Raw genomic sequence first — 16,177 nt, forward strand, 5'->3', positions numbered from 1 at the left:
TCAAGGACGACAGAAAGTAGAGCCAGAGACTATAGAGTATTCACGACTTTCCGACCTTGACATTGTAGTGGGGGTCAAGTGGGCGTCGGCATCATTGTCCAATCAGAAATAGGGATGCGCTTCCGCTTCCTGTCAAGTTTCGCCCAGTCTGCGCAAAAGAAATGGCGCAAAACTGTTTGCGCGGAAAAAGGTGATGAAAAAAAGAACACAGCCTGGTTTGATAACCAAATGATTGCGACCTTGCATTCTAGCATCATTTAATGTGGAACAACGACACATCTGATAAACAAATAGCCAGTTTGTTACCAACATGAGAAACTAGGGTTTAGAATCGAAGCGGTAAACCCGGACGCTGTTTGTACACATAAATCCGGAGAAGCTATCGAAGTAGGTGACATGTCGTTTCACTCCGAGTGTGCCAGCACCGGCCCTCTACCCGCCAAAGGGCACTAGGCAGGGAAAGTGGTTCGACCTTGCATGACTGCAGGGCAAGTTCGATTTTGCTAGCTAAAATTGCTGCCTTGTCTAGATCTGAAACTTTTTCAATTGAATTTTTTTCTCTATTATACTGGAATAAGTGGGTGCTTTTCTAGATCTAAGCATCGACCGAATTAGATAAAGATGTTCCTTGCATTGCATTCTCCTAAATCTGTTATTCTAACCAGTTTGTTTAAGAATATAATTGTTCGTTTTTTGTTTGTTTTTAGTTGATAAGCTTACAAGATGTTTTCTTTTTTAAGTAAGTGGTTTCACACGTGCACTAGACAATGGAAGTTGAGGTCCTCGTTCAATACCACAAATATATGGCAATCCGTTTGTAAAGAAATTACGTTTTTTCGTGTTGATCTAAATAATGAATTATTTAGCTAAATAATGCATTATATAGCTAAATAATGGATTATTTAGCTGAATAATTCATTATTTACACAAAAGTAAAAAATTTGATTGTTGTAATTAAATAAATCTTTTATTTACTAAACAATTCATTATTTAAGTAAATAATGCATTATATAATAAAAAAATCCATTATTTACTATATAATGCATTATATACTATATAATGCATTATATACTATATAATTCATTATATACTATATAATTCATTATATACTATATAATTCATTATATATACTATAAAATGAGTTATATACTATATAATGCATTATCTATATTATAATACGCGTGGGCTTCGTCGCCGAGTGGACGTATCTCCTACCAAACCCCGCCGGTTTGGACCCTGTCCCTCGGTTTTCCCGTGGGAACGGATCGCGATGAAGACGATAGGCTGGGTTAGATTGACGACTTCGAAAGCGAAATGGCTTTTTGAGGCCTTTTTAACGTGAAATGTCGTAGCAGACAGAATATCCCAGCTATCCCATTGGCCGAAAGCGAACGGTTTGACTAAACACTACGCGACCGCACCTCAGACGAACCTAGCCGTCGTGTGTTTTATTTCTCTGACTTAAAACTCGGTACAAAGTATGATAATGTTTAGTTTGAGGCCCCGCAAGGTAGTGCAAGGTAGTGCAAGGTCAATTTAGTGGGGGGCGTCGGAAAAGATCTGTTTTCAAATGTAAACACAGTCAGTAGATAAAATAAGAAGAAGATAGATAGATCTGTTTATCTGTTTAACCAATCACATGGAACTCCAAAATATTCCATAGATTTGTTTACTTAATTTTTAAAAGATAAGTTCGAAACATTATCATCTGATAAGTCGCCGTATAACCTTATAGGTTCCAGCGACTAAATATTTTCCCCCGGGTTTTCGAACCAAGGGCGGCAACTGTGCAACCATAGACATGTACGTCATCATGATCTCCCCTTAATTTGACCGTTATTTTGGCTGTCTTAGTGAAATGGTAAGATATATCTCTATGTTTTTTACATGTAAGTGTTCGGAAAAAATACAGTTATAGCAGTTATGTACAAAAATAAGCAGCATATGCTCTTTTCGCCAAAGTAAAGTCCTTTTTTCTTTTGGTTTCTTATATGTGTCACAGCACACTGCAAGCATTTAGGCGAATAGCAAGTGAGTGGTATATATATATCATCAATTTTATAGTAGGTAACGGTGTTAATTACTTGCCATGTTCATGTTCATTATACGTTTTCCATATGTGTCATTGTGTATTGCTTGATGCCATGTGTGTGTGTGTGTACATGACTTTAAATATGCATGGGTGTGTGTGTGTGTGAGCCATGTGTACATATATTTTCTGTTGTCAATTACAAATGTTATACTATGCGTTTGAATCATTATGTATCTCAGACGTCATCCTTTTTTTTCGTTAAAACTCGGTACAAAGTATGATAATGTTGTGAAGATACTGGATATATAAAAAATATTACACGTACATGCTTTAGTTTGAGGCCGTGCAAGGTAGTGCAAGGTCGCGTGTAGTCGCGTGCGGTCGCGCAGTCTTTAGTCAGACCTAAAGCGTGGCAACATTCGGACCGCTTGCTTCTGCCCAGCTTTGAATCGAGGCAGCTGTCAATCTGCTGTCGCATCAACTGGCTCTACAGGTAAATCCCATTTATCAGTCTGTAAAACTTTCTTAAAGTGTTCCTAACCTTGCTGTATTCTGCCACAGGGGTTATACTATAGAGATAGAGAATTTGCAACATTATTCGCCACGTTTCTCAGTCTCCCCCCGCCATTTTGACGCGCATGAGGCATGTTTTAATCATGGATGTGCAAACGCTGTGTGGAGTACGCTCATTTTTTTGAAAATACACCAAGTTTGTTTGAGAAACAGAGAATAGTCAAAGTGCAAAACAGGGGTTCCCAGGTCTGAATATGCGTTTGAATCATTATATATTTTGGACGTTTTAGATTTCCATTTCGTAAAAATCTATGACCCATGCATTACATGTGTGGGGGGGGGGAGGGGGGGTGAACGAATCTTGCTTTTTCTACTTCTCTAACCCATGGCATAGGCCATACATGTGGGGGGTTCTATTACCTGAAAACAGCATCCACACACACGCGCACACGTTCCATTGGACGTACATTTATTGTGTGTGTGTTTGTCTGTGTGTGTGTTCATGGATGCGTGCACTCGATTGTGTGTGTGTGTGTGTTTGAACCATGTATATTTTCTGTTATTTACTTATGTTATACTATGCGTTTGAATCATTATATATTTTAGACGTCTTACTTTTTGTTCATATCTTCACGATGGCTTTTACCTTTAATGCTTAATGCTTCCAACTTTCAAAGCGCTGCAAGGCTGGGAAGAGATGCGCACTTTCATCACTGTGTTTGTGTGTGTGATCATTTGGGGGGGGGCTGTATTTTTTACACCAATGAGCAAACGTATAAAGAGAAAATTTTGTTCATGTAGATGTAATCATGCAAACGTCATTCCTGCCAAAACACATCTTTTTTCAGTGTTGCATACTCCTGTGTATAAGGTATACATTTTTTTTCATTTTCTTCAGATATGGCGTCCCAACGACCAACTCACTGCGACCTCACTTCAAGACGCTGACCACAACTTGGCCTGTGAAGCAGTACCCCGACTTCGACAAAAACAAAAGCAATCTTTCCAGACCATTATCAACCAATTGTCAGATGCAAAAACCAAAGCGAGCAAAGACTTCACACAACCAACCAATCTTCTTAGGCGTGAAAATCAACGCCTCCAGTCGGCGGTCGCGTGCGGTCGCGCAGTCTTTAGTCAGAACCAAAGGCAAAGCGAATGTTGCCGCTCCTCCCCCAGCTTTGAATCGGGGCAACTGTCAAATCTGCTGTTGGATCCTACAACTGGCTCTACAGGTAAATCCCATGTATCAGTCTGTAAAACTTTCTTAAAGTGTTCCTAACCTTGCTGTATTCTACCACAGGGGTTATACTATAGAGAATTTGCAACATTATTCGCCACGTCTCTCAGTCTTCCCCCGCCATTTTCACACGCCACGGCTGAACTGCAGGATTTTCGCTCTTTCAACGCTGCATTCTTTGGTTGTTTTATAACCCAGACATAGGCCATATGGGGAGTGGGGGGGGGGGGGGGATTCAAGGAATCTTGCCATACATTATGGACGGGGGGGGGGGGAGGGGGGGGGGTGCGGTACTAAGCCAAAGTTTGGGATTCTGCCGGTGTCACGATTTCATCTTTCGCCTGTGTACATATTTCCCCCTCGATACTCAAGACTGAAATGTTTCCTGGTAAAATTAAGAAGTGAAATTATTTATGGACGAAAAGCATGTCATTTTCTTGCATGTGAAGAAAATTGGTTAAATTTAATAGATTTCACACCCAAAATCGATTTTTTCAAAAACGTGTACCGAGTGGTTACGTCCTTTGAGTAAGAAGGGAAACATTTGAGGATGAATCAAATTTCAAGTTAAATAAAAAAAAAATTGGTTGGACAAATTTGGCCCCATGAATGTAGGGTACACAAGGTCGCTTATCAGTGTTTCCTTGTAAAATTAAGAAGTGAAATTATTTATGGACGAAAAGCATGTTATTTTCTTGCATGTGAAGAAAATTGGTTAAATTTAATAGATTTCACACCCAAAATCGATTTTTTAGAAAAACGTGTACCGAGTGGTTACGTCCTTTGAGTAAGAAGGGAAACATTTGAGGATGAATCAAATTTCAAGTTAAAAAAAAAATTGGTTGGACAAATTTCGCCCCATGAATGTAGGGCACACAAGGTCGCTTATCAGTACAATCGAAGGGTGTTTTTTTTGTTCAGTGTAGAGTTTATACTAGATCAACGAGGCCGAGAATCAAAATATCAACACCGTTACAAAGCGAAAGATGAAAACGTCACACAGGCGTTACCCATGCAGATGCAAAAAGAAACGCTGCATTCTTTCGTTGTTTACTATTCCATTTCGTAAAAATCATACATGAGGGGGAGGGAGGGCGGTGCCCTGAAAACAGCACACACACGTGCCATTGGACGTACCTTTATTGGGTGTGTGTGTGTACATGACTTTATATGCATGGATGCGTGCACTCGATTGTGTGTGTGTGTGTTTGGACCATGTATATTTTCTGTTGTCATTTAGTTGCAATATGCGTTTGAATCTTTATATATTTTAGACGTTATAGATTTCCATTTCGTATCTTTACGATGGCTTTTACCTTTAATGCTTTGGGGGGGGGGGGGGGGGGGGGCTGGATTTTTACACCAATGAGCAAACGTATAAAGAGAAAATTTTGTTCATGTAGACGTAATCATGCAAACGTCATTCCTGCCAAAACAAATCTTTTTTCAGTGTTCCATACTCCTGTGTATAAGGTATAATTTTTTGTAATTTTCTTCAGATATGACCAACTCACTGCGACCTCACTTCAAGACGCTGACCACAACTTGACCTGTGAAGCAGTACCCCGACTTCGACAAAAACAAAAGCAATCTTTCCAGACCATCATCAACCAATTGTCAGATGCAAAAACAAAAGCGAGCAAAGACTCCACACAACTAACCAATCTTAGGCGTGAAAATCAACGCCTCCAGTCGGCCACCTCATCTTCACTACGTTCATCTACACCCACCGCTGCACCAAACAACCCTGCGGCAATAGCCAGCTAATCTTCATCTGCACTACGTTCAACCACACCCACCGCTGCACCAAACAACCCTGCAGCAACAAGCACTCCTACAAACACATCAAACCACCGCGACAATGTCGACGTCCTAACGCTCAGTCAAATCATGGATGACGACATGATTGACGCAACACAAAATTCAACACAATCCACAGACATGTTTGATGCAACACAAAACGCAACCCAGTCCACTTCAGATGACGCAGTCACATCGGGAGAAGCTCTCCAAGCATTGTCTCAGGAATAAACATTCACATTCAACCCATTTTTTCACAACCTTTTCAGAGTCAGTAGTTGCGGGTAAAATCTGATCCCTGTTTTGAATTTTGTGGAATCATTTTGCTACAAATCGATAAAGTCACGAGACAAAGAACATCAACAAAGACCATATGGGCAATCATGTACATTTTTGCGAGGGTGTAACTCGGGAGATCAACTTTGTCTTTATAAGAATAGGAATCACATCATCTTAAACTCTACACACGGTGACAACTGCAACGCGTGTGGCACACAGCATGACAAACAAAAAAGAGCCCCTGCAATGAATACTCCATGCTTAGTCCTATTTATCAGTTTTGGTGGCGCTGATTTGGCAAATGAAATGTTTTAATTATGTTGTGCTGGCTTGCAGCCCAAGAGAAATATTAAAACAAAAGCAAATGTATTTCTTCAGGCCTAACCATCATAAGTATAAGTTACAGCTCCGTCCATCCATGGTATCGCCTGATATTTTGTCGAGACTGGGTCAATGAATATGATGACGTCACTCGAGGCTCTGCCGAGAGTGACGTCATTATATTCTTTCACCCCGTCGAGACAAAATATCACGCGATACCATGGATGGACGGAACTGTAACGTATATATGGCATGACCAAAGTAAAGAGAATTTGTCATGGGATGTGGCAACAAATCATTGGAAATTCACTATGGGCAATCAACCCAAGCCTAGAAGTTGTAGAACTATATTTTGTTTCAGTCTTGGCAAGGCCAGTTTTGTCCAGTTCCGAATTCATTCACCCTGCCGAGACGAAAAAAACAATTCCACGGATAAAAACGTATAAGCTTATTATCCCGTGACGCATCAAAGCTAAATTTTGTTTTGAAATGTCATTACAACATACAGATAACTTATAACGACATAATCGCCTTCACAAGACAGGAAAAACGCACACTTTGTTTTTTGTCTGCTACAAATCTAGTCTTGTTGGTTGACGGAGAGAATAAAGCTTCAATCATACCTTCATCAACAGGAATAAATGCTCAATCCGCTGTCAGTTCGCAACTGAACCTTGTTTTTTTCTTTAACTTTTTGGTTAACATTGAAACGGCAATCCAAAAGAGTGTTTCAGCTGTTTCAAGACAGAGGCTTAGCTCCTTCTTTTGAGTTGCTTTTCAGTCTAAAATGACACCGGAAGCGAACAAATTGTCGCTTATACTTTCGTCACAAAAAGACGTCATGACAAAGTTACACGCAAAGCGAAAGAGACTTTGACGTCATTTACTTTTGTTTGGAATTTTCCGCCTGTTCCTAGCTTGTCAGTGAAGACCTGACGTGAGTAAGCTTACCCTTTGCAGCTGTGAAATAATCAGTCTTGTGTCTCGGTCGTGTAGGTACAGAGTTTGCTTCTGCAATCATTGTGTTCGTGTTGATGACGGCTTCATAAGATTTCCATTTTCTTGTTTCTGCGGCTGCGCAAGTTATTTTGCCTAGGTCATGGCCGAACTTTAGGCCTACGGAGAAATATCGCTGGATATTTTCTCCCTAGATTAACAGAGACAAAGAAGGGAAGTCATGCTGTATTGCCATATATGCATGGTGATCTGTAAACTTCTGTTCTCTGTGCACAATGCATGTGTAAACATTTTGTTGTTCGCAGAACCAATTTCACATTTTAGAGAAATATTAAACAAAAGCAAATGTATTTCTTCAGGCCTAACCATCATAATGCCATATATGCATGGTGATCTGTAAACTTTTGTTCTCTGTGCACAATGCATGTGTAAACATTTTGTTGTTCGCAGAACGCAGAACCAATTTCACATTTTAGCCCTTAGGCTGGTTGTCGCGACATATGTCGCGCTACTTTACGTATACTGTCACCTGGTTGTCACGACATATGTCGCGCTATTGGCTCAGTCTGTTTGGTCGGTTCCGATTACCTCCCATTGATGCGAAAACCTATATGACTGTTTTTTGTTATTTTTCTCTCTGTTAATTCACCAGTGGCTATGTAACATGTGTTACAGAATTGCACCGGTGTAAGGGTTAACATTTTATTTTTCACTCACATGTTTGCTGAAGTGTACAAATTTTGTTCCATTTAGTGCTGTTTTTTTCCCCGTCTTAAGACATATATGGTGATGTGTACAACTATTGTTCTCTGGGCACATTTTTTTGCACATTTATGTCCCTCACTTATGTCAATGTAGCCGCTAATTTGTTTAAGTCCAGTCAATCGTGCAAACGTTTCATTGTGGGTGACTCGAGCTGTCGGGTACTGCGACGAGATTTCTTTCCCAATTATATGATTGGTGTTATATATTCTTTTACACATTTTAACTAGCATTCATCATCTTGGTTGAAGCGTGACAAAATGATTTTGTCACATTGATTGAATTCTCAGACTGTCCACATTGACTGAAATCTCAAAAAAGGGCACAATTTAACGCTGTTTTATTCTTTCCCAATTACATGATTTGTTATTGTTCACAGAACCCACTGTAAATTTACCACTGGGTTACATTTCCATTCCTATTTGCTGATGTGTAAAACTTTTTTTTGTACTGTGCACACTATTTGCTCGAGTCAGTAGTTGCGGGTAAAATCTGATCCCTGTTTTGAATTTTGTGGACATATTGATAACGTCACGAGACAAAGAACATCAACAAAGACCATTATGGGCAACCATGTAAATTTTTATATGTGTAAAACTTTTTTTTTTACTGTGCACACTATTTGCTCATTTAATGCTGTGTTTATGTGTTTGTTTCACTCCCATGTGTCATATTTTCTGAGATTTCCGTTAATATAGCCACTTTTTTAATTTTGCCGCATTTAGCCTTTCCTTCGTAACTGTCTGCCTTCACCAAGCTGTAGATTATTGCATTACTAATGGTGAGCAGCTACGCAAGAAAAGAAAGAACGTGTATTCAAGCGCCGAGCCTGGTAAAAAGAAAATATCGCTACATTGACCGAAATTTCAGAAAGCGTCACATGTTTGCTGCTGTGTAAATGGTTTGCAGTTCATTGCATATTGAACGCTGCTTTTCTTAGGTTTGATGTTTTATCACATTTTGTTCTGTGTGTGCTAGCGCTTTTTGGGGGTAAATTTGTCGCAATTACTTCTAAATTTAATATGTTACTGTTGTCACTGCACAAGTCATGGCCAATCCACCACTGTGCCCTTTTTTTTATTTTTATCTCTCCCAATAAATGTATGGCATTTTGTTCTTTACGCGCGTGCCATTGCACATTGAACATGTTTTTGTTGTTGCTTATTCATAATTAACTCTGTAATTAATGAAGAAGAAAAAATCCCGTGCATTACTATTTGTTATTGTTCACAGAACCCACTGTAAATTTACCACTGGGTTACATTTTCATTCCTATTTGCTGATGTGTAAAACTTTTTTTTGTACTGTGCACACTGTTTGCTCGAGTCAGTAGTTGCGGGTAAAATCTGATCCCTGTTTTGAATTTTGTGGAATCATTTTGCGACATATTGATAACGTCACGAGACAAAGAACATCAACAAAGACCATATGGGCAACCATGTAAATTTTTATATGTGTAAAACTTTTTTTTTTACTGTGCACACTATTTGCTCATTTAATGCTGTGTTTATGTGTTTGTTTCACTCCCATGTGTCATATTTTCTGAGATTTCGGTTAATATAGCCACTTTTTTTAGTTTTGCCGCATTTAGCCTTTCCTTCGTAACTGTCTGCCTTCACCAAGCTGTAGATTCTTGCATTACTAATGGCGAGCAGCTACGCAAGAAAAGAAAGAAAGTGTATTCAAGCGCCGAGCCTGGTAAAAAGAAAATATCGCTACATTGACCGAAATTTCAGAAAGCGTCACATGTTTGCTGCTGTGTAAATGGTTTGCAGTTCATTGCACATTGAACGCTGTTTTTCTTAGGTTTGATGTTTTATGTGTGCTAGCGCTTTTTGGGGGTAAATTTGTCGCAATTACTTCTAAATTTAATATGTTACTGTTGTCACTGCACAAGTCATGGCCAATCCACCACTGTGCCCTTTTTTATCTCTCCCAATAAATGTATGGCATTTTGTTCTTTACGCGCGTGCCATTGCACATTGAACATGTTTTTGTTGTTGCTTATTCATAATTAACTCTGTAATTAATGAAGAAGTAAAATTCCCGTGCGGAGCACGGGTATTACTAGTATAGTATATAATGCATTATATAGTATATAATGCATTATATAGTATATAATGCATTATATACAGTTACGAAACTACTACAGGACAGCTCCGCATGGATCTGGCAGTAAAAGAGGGATTTTTGGCAAATATCTGTACAATTTCTTGTTGAAATCAGCTCCCGACACATTTCAAACAACTTATACATCTGAATTGACCTGTTAGATGCAAGAATATTGACCAAAAAAATTAATAATTATTTACATGAGTTTTTATTGAGTACTTTTGTCTTCCTAAATTCCTTAGTTTCGACCTTATTGCTAAAATAAACATGGCGGCCGCCATGACAGTCTCTGATTTTGCTGTCCGAAAAAATCAAATATTCGGCAGTCCGACGCATGAACCAAAGAATGATGTCGACAAAGAAGTTGAAAAATTGATTGCGCTTTGGAGGGGGTTCAAATACAAGTCGTGAAGCGACCGGCACAGCTGATTTGGGACACGATCTACCTTGAGTCGGGAGATTTGCTATGAGTATGACTAAATTTCCACTTTCTACATCAGCGACTGTAGATTACAAATCTGGCGTGTACATCTTCCTGTCGCTGATTTTAATCGGTTTGGATCATTCAACAGGTAAGAGCAAGATTTATCCGTTGTGTGCGTGTATTTTTTGTATCACACGGTGTGTGTGTTCGTTTGCGCGCCTCGGTGTGTGAGTGTGTGTCAGTGTATATATAATTGTAATAATAAATTTGTTAGAAAGTGAGAGCAAGGGTAGATCTATGGGCCAGGCAGTACTATCTGAGTGTCTCCGAACGCGTGTTCAGTGTCATAGGAGAATAGGGCTACGAGCCAATGTGTAGTGGTGACGACGTAAGACACAGTTGTTGTTTTTCTGACAGTGACATTGACAATGAACGATCGTCGATGAATCAATGATTGCACAGCAGCATCAGTTTCTTTGGAACTGTGCACTGTTGTCTGTGTGGGCACTGTTGACTGAATTGTGTGGGCACTGTTGACTGAATTGTGTGGGCACTGTTGACTGAATTGTGTGGGCACTGTTGACTGAATTGTGTGGGCACTGTTGACGAATTGTGTGGGTACTGTTGACTAAATTGTGTGGGCACTGTTGACTGAATTGTGTGGGCACTGTTGACTGAATTGTGTGGGCACTGTTGACTGAATTGTGTGGGCACTGTTGACTGAATTGTGTGGGCACTGTTGACTGAATTGTGTGGGCACTGTTGACTGAATTGTGTGGGCACTGTTGACTGAATTGTGTGGGCACTGTTGACTGAATTGTGTGGGCACTGTTGACTGAATTTCCCACACAATTCATGATGGTGGAGCAATGAGCAGTAGACACTGAAACAAAGCAAATCTAATGCATTGAAGTATCGCTGTAGATCTATCTCATTCAACTAACAATATAATGCAGTGAATGGCAAATCTATCTCTGAATAAACTGTTGTGTATCCTTATTTTTACACTGTAAATTGTATGGTTCACACTGCACTCCCAACATTAGAAGTATGTGTTCAAAGCTGAATGCATATATGTATAATTTGATCTAGTTAGTGTGTAAAGCCAAGAGTAACACTAACTGGCCCAAAACAATTTTTGTTAAACAAATGAAGAAAGAAACTGACTTCACTTGAATCACTGCCACTGAAAGTGTGTCCATTGTGTATTTTTAGAAGGGTTCTTTTTCTGTTTAAATACTTGATATTTACTCTGCATGAACAGAGGTAAATGCTGTTGTATTAACTATGATTGTGAAAGAGGGGGTAAAAGGATCAATGTGCGAGTGGTTTAATTATAATACAGTTATTATTTATTGTTAATTCATTATTTTATGGTGTATTTTTTCAGGCCTCCTAAGAAACCAGAGATGATGTGTGATGAAGTATTCATACAGCTCTTGCCTTCAGATATATATATGGATTCTGGAGAGGATTCAGACCGAGTGGGCATGCTGCTTTACAGACTACTCTGAAGAGTAAATTCTGTACCACTACCAAGTACTATACCTGCTTGTGCTTATTAGATTGTTATTGTAAAATTGATTTATGATATGTAAACTGGTACTGGTGATGGTAGTTTGAAGCTGTGTAGATGTTTTTGGTATATTTTTGTACTTTGTGTTGTAAAGAGATCTGTGGTTCACATGATTAGATGCACTTACAATCTAGATAGAAACATTCAGCTATGTCAACACCTGAATCTGAGAGTAGTGGCAAGAGATGCAAGTTTATTGACACAAAAACATTACGGCTTTGTATAAAATAAATTCTTACATCTGTATGTATCCATACATGGTACAATATGTACTATTTATACAAAATGGTACATAAAGCTTTGTTTTAGTTCTCTTTCTCTTCTCAAATCCGTTGCCACTATTCTTAAAGTAAAATACACAGTGTGAATGAACTATTGCAGCACAGGAAATTAAAACATAAAATTGCAAGATAAAATCAAATCATTACTGGAATTATTTTAAAGGCACATACAGTTATTCTTCCCTTGGCTCACCACCCTAGATCTTGCCAGGCTTTTATATGGAATAGGAATGAATCTGTTCACTCGGATACTTTTGCATTCAACAGCCTGGCTTCTTCCTGCTCAGAGTTAGATTTTGTTGTGGAAACCAAAATTGTTACTTCTTTACTACTGCTAGTGACTTTTGAGAAATTAGTTCATAAACAAAATTAAACTATGCACATGAAGCAGTCACTGACTGTCAGGGTGTTAATATTTTATGTGTCTGGGTGAAGTTATGTTCCTATCCCATGTACAACTCTGGCCAGATCTGAAATGGCCAAAATCAATGGGATCAACACACATCCCCAGAATCTTCATCACTGGACAATGTGGTGGGTTGAATGTATTTTAATAAATAAATCGCGTAAGGCGAAAATACAACATTTAGTCAAGTAGCTGTCGAACTCACAGAATGAAACTGAACGCAATGCAACGCAGCAAGACCGTATACTCGTAGCATCGTCAGTCCACCGCTCACGGCAAAGACAGTGAAATTGACAAGAAGAGCGGGGTAGTAGTTGCGCTGAGGAGGATAGCACGCTTTTCTGTACCTCTCTTTGTTTTAACTCTCTGAGCGTGTTTGTAATCCAAACATATCATATCTATATGTTTTTGGAATCAGGAACCGACAAGGAATAAGATGAAAGTAATTTTAAATTGATTTCCAAAATTTAATGTTGATAATAATTTTTATATTTTTAATTTTCAGAGCTTGTTTTTAATCCAAATATAACATATTTATATGTTTTTAGAATCAGCAAATGATGGAGTATAAGATAAACGTAAATTTGGATCGTTTTATACAAACATTTTTGTTACAGTTTTCTGATTTTTAATGACCAAAGTCATGAATTAATTTTTAAGCCACCAAGCTGAAATGCAATACCGAAGTCCGGGCTTCGTCGAAGATTACTTGACCAAAATTTCAACCAATTTGGTTAAAAAATGAGGGCGTGACAGTGCCGCCTCAACTTTCACGAAAAGCCGGATATGACGTCATCAAAGACATTTATCAAAAAATGAAAAAAACTGTCGGGGATATCATACCCGGAAACTCTCATGTCAAATTTCATAAAGATCGGTCCAGTAGTTTGGTCTGAATCGCTCTATATGCACGCACACACGCACGCACACACACACACATACACCACGACCCTCGTTTCGATTCCCCCTCGATGTTAAAACATTTAGTCAAAACTTGACTAAATGTAAAAAGGCTGACAGGCGAGTGCTTTGGATCCTGAAAGTTCTGTTTTGGACTGAAATCGAGACACATTTCTCAATGAAACTGTATAGGGTTGATGCTGAAGAGCGAAAGTGTGTGGGTTGAGGGCACACTTGTTTTTGACTAAAATCGAGGAACATTTCTGCCGAGCACAAAGTTCATACACACACATATTTGTTTATAGTTTAAATTACAATATCACACACACCGTCCCCGATCCCAATGGTCATGTGAAGAGCAAGTGCTTCGTCACACACACACACACATACACACACACACACCCACCCCTTACTGCTCAACACGTACACACCTTCTCCCCCCCCCCCCCCAACACACACCCTCCCCTCGCTAACCAAAACCCATCCCCGTCCGCACACAGTGAATACTGAACATGCTCAGTTATATGTTTTCTTTATTTTTCAGGAAGGACCGCTACATTAGGGTAAGGCAGCTTGCTCCTGGGTTCGCTGGGGACGATGATCAAATTCAGAGTACCATCACCATTCTGTGCTGAAGGTGCTATCAGAACTGCTTTTCCATCTGATTCGGCTGAAGATGCTTCCAGAGGTTTCTACACTACCCGTCATAAAAAGTAGGCAGATGCGTTTGAGGACAGATCTTACTGGTGAGGCTGTTGATTGAAAAACCAAGTATATGACTGAAAAGGCCATTAATTTCCCTACTTTCATCATAAAGATCTGCCCTCAAACGCATCTGCCTACTTTTTATGAGGAGTATTATAGTTGGCTCAGTGGCTAAACAAACATTATACAGGATGAATAAACAAACAAAAAAATCTCATGATTCTCTATGTGTTTTAATGTGTGTGTGTGTGTGTGTGTGTGTGTGTGTGTGTGTGTGTGTGTGTGTGTGTGTGTGTGTGTGTGTAGAGCGATTCAGACTAAACTACTGGACCGATCTTTATGAAATTTGACATGAGAGTTCCTGGGTATGATATCCCCAGACGTTTTTTTCATTTTTTTTTTATAAATGTCTTTGATGACGTCATATCCGGCTTTTCGTGAAAGTTGAGGCGGCACTGTCACGCTCTCATTTTTCAACCAAATTGGTTGAAATTTTGGTCAAGTAATCTTCGACGAAGCCCGGACTTCGGTATTGCATTTCAGCTTGGTGGCTTAAAAATTAATTAATGGCTTTGGTCATTAATAATCTGAAAATTGTAAAATAAAAAACATTTTATAAAACGATCCACATTTACGTTCATCTTGTTCTCCATCTTTTTCTGATTCCAAAAACATATAAATATGTTATATTTGGATTAAAAACAAGCTCTGAAAATTAAAAATATAAAAATGATTATCAACATTAAATTTTCGAAATCAATTTAAAAACTTTCATCTTATTCCTTGTCGGTTCCTGATTCCAAAAACATATAGATATGATATGTTTGGATTAAAAACACGCTTAGAAAGTTAAAACGAAGAGAGGTACAAAAAAGCGTGCTATCCTTCTCAGCGCTACTACTACCCCGCTCTTCTTGTCAATTTCACTGCCTTTGCCATGAGCGGTGGACTGACGATGCTACGAGTCTTGCTGAAAAATTGCATTGCGTTCAGTTTCATTCTGTGAGTTCGACAGCTACTTGACTAAATGTTGTATTTTCGCCTTACGCGACTTTGTTGTTGTTGTTGTTGTTGTTGTTGTTGTTGTTGTTGTTGTTGTTGTTGTTGTTGGTGGTGGTGGTTTTTGTTGGTTGTTGTTGGTTGTTGTTGGTTGTTGTTGTTGTTGGTTGTTGTTGTTGGTTGTTGTTGTTGTTGGTTGTTGTTGTTGTTGGTTGTTGTTGTTGGTTGTTGTTGTTGGTTGTTGTTGTTGGTTGTTGTTGTTGGTTGTTGGTTGTTGTTATTGTTGGTTGTTGTTGTTGGTTGTTGTTGTTGATTGTTGTTGTTTGTTGTTGTTGGTTGTTGTTGGTTGTTGTTGGTTGTTGTTGTTGGTTGTTGTTGTTGGTTGTTGTTGTTGTTGGTTGTTGTTGTTGGTTGTTGTTGTTTTGTTGTTGTTGTTGTTGTTGTTGGTTGTTGTTGGTTGTTGTTGTTGGTTGTTGTTGGTTGGTGGTTGGTTGGTTGTTTGGTTGTTGTTGTTGTTGTTGTTGTTGTTGTTAATATTCTTTACACTAAATTCATGAAAACAAAGATGCGTCCAAAGTGTGCGTTTAGAAGAGCACCAAGGTTGCTGATTCTTAAATTGTTTTCCATTGATCGAATGGTCTTACCTTTGCAAATCTAAGATAGTATGCAGAACTGTTTTCCAGAAAATATACGACAAACGCAGTCAGTTGGTGAATTTAAAAGATTTTTGACCAATGGAAATGTTGTTCTACAGTATTATTATTTAGGCAACCGCAAGGCACAGGTACTTCACAGCAGGTTGAGATTAAATATGAGCGATTTGCAACAAGACCGTGTTAACCGACACCTCTCTGATAATTTAGAATGCAC

General features: G+C 38.9%; 1 protein-coding gene and 1 long non-coding RNA gene across 2 annotated transcripts in view; one reads left to right on the forward strand and one right to left on the reverse strand.

The window, feature by feature from the left end:
* LOC138951045 (uncharacterized) overlaps positions 1-16,177 on the reverse strand; it is a 511,167-nt gene that overhangs the window by 335,882 nt on the left and 159,108 nt on the right. The window lies entirely within an intron of this gene.
* On the forward strand, positions 2,218-5,906 carry LOC138951037 (uncharacterized). The gene is made up of 3 exons (XR_011450950.1): positions 2,218-2,525; positions 3,444-3,780; positions 5,285-5,906. It is a non-coding gene; the product is annotated as an uncharacterized lncRNA (long non-coding RNA).

The sequence above is a fragment of the Littorina saxatilis genome, linkage group LG16 (genome assembly GCF_037325665.1).
Source record: "Littorina saxatilis isolate snail1 linkage group LG16, US_GU_Lsax_2.0, whole genome shotgun sequence".
NCBI lineage: Eukaryota > Metazoa > Mollusca > Gastropoda > Littorinimorpha > Littorinidae > Littorina > Littorina saxatilis.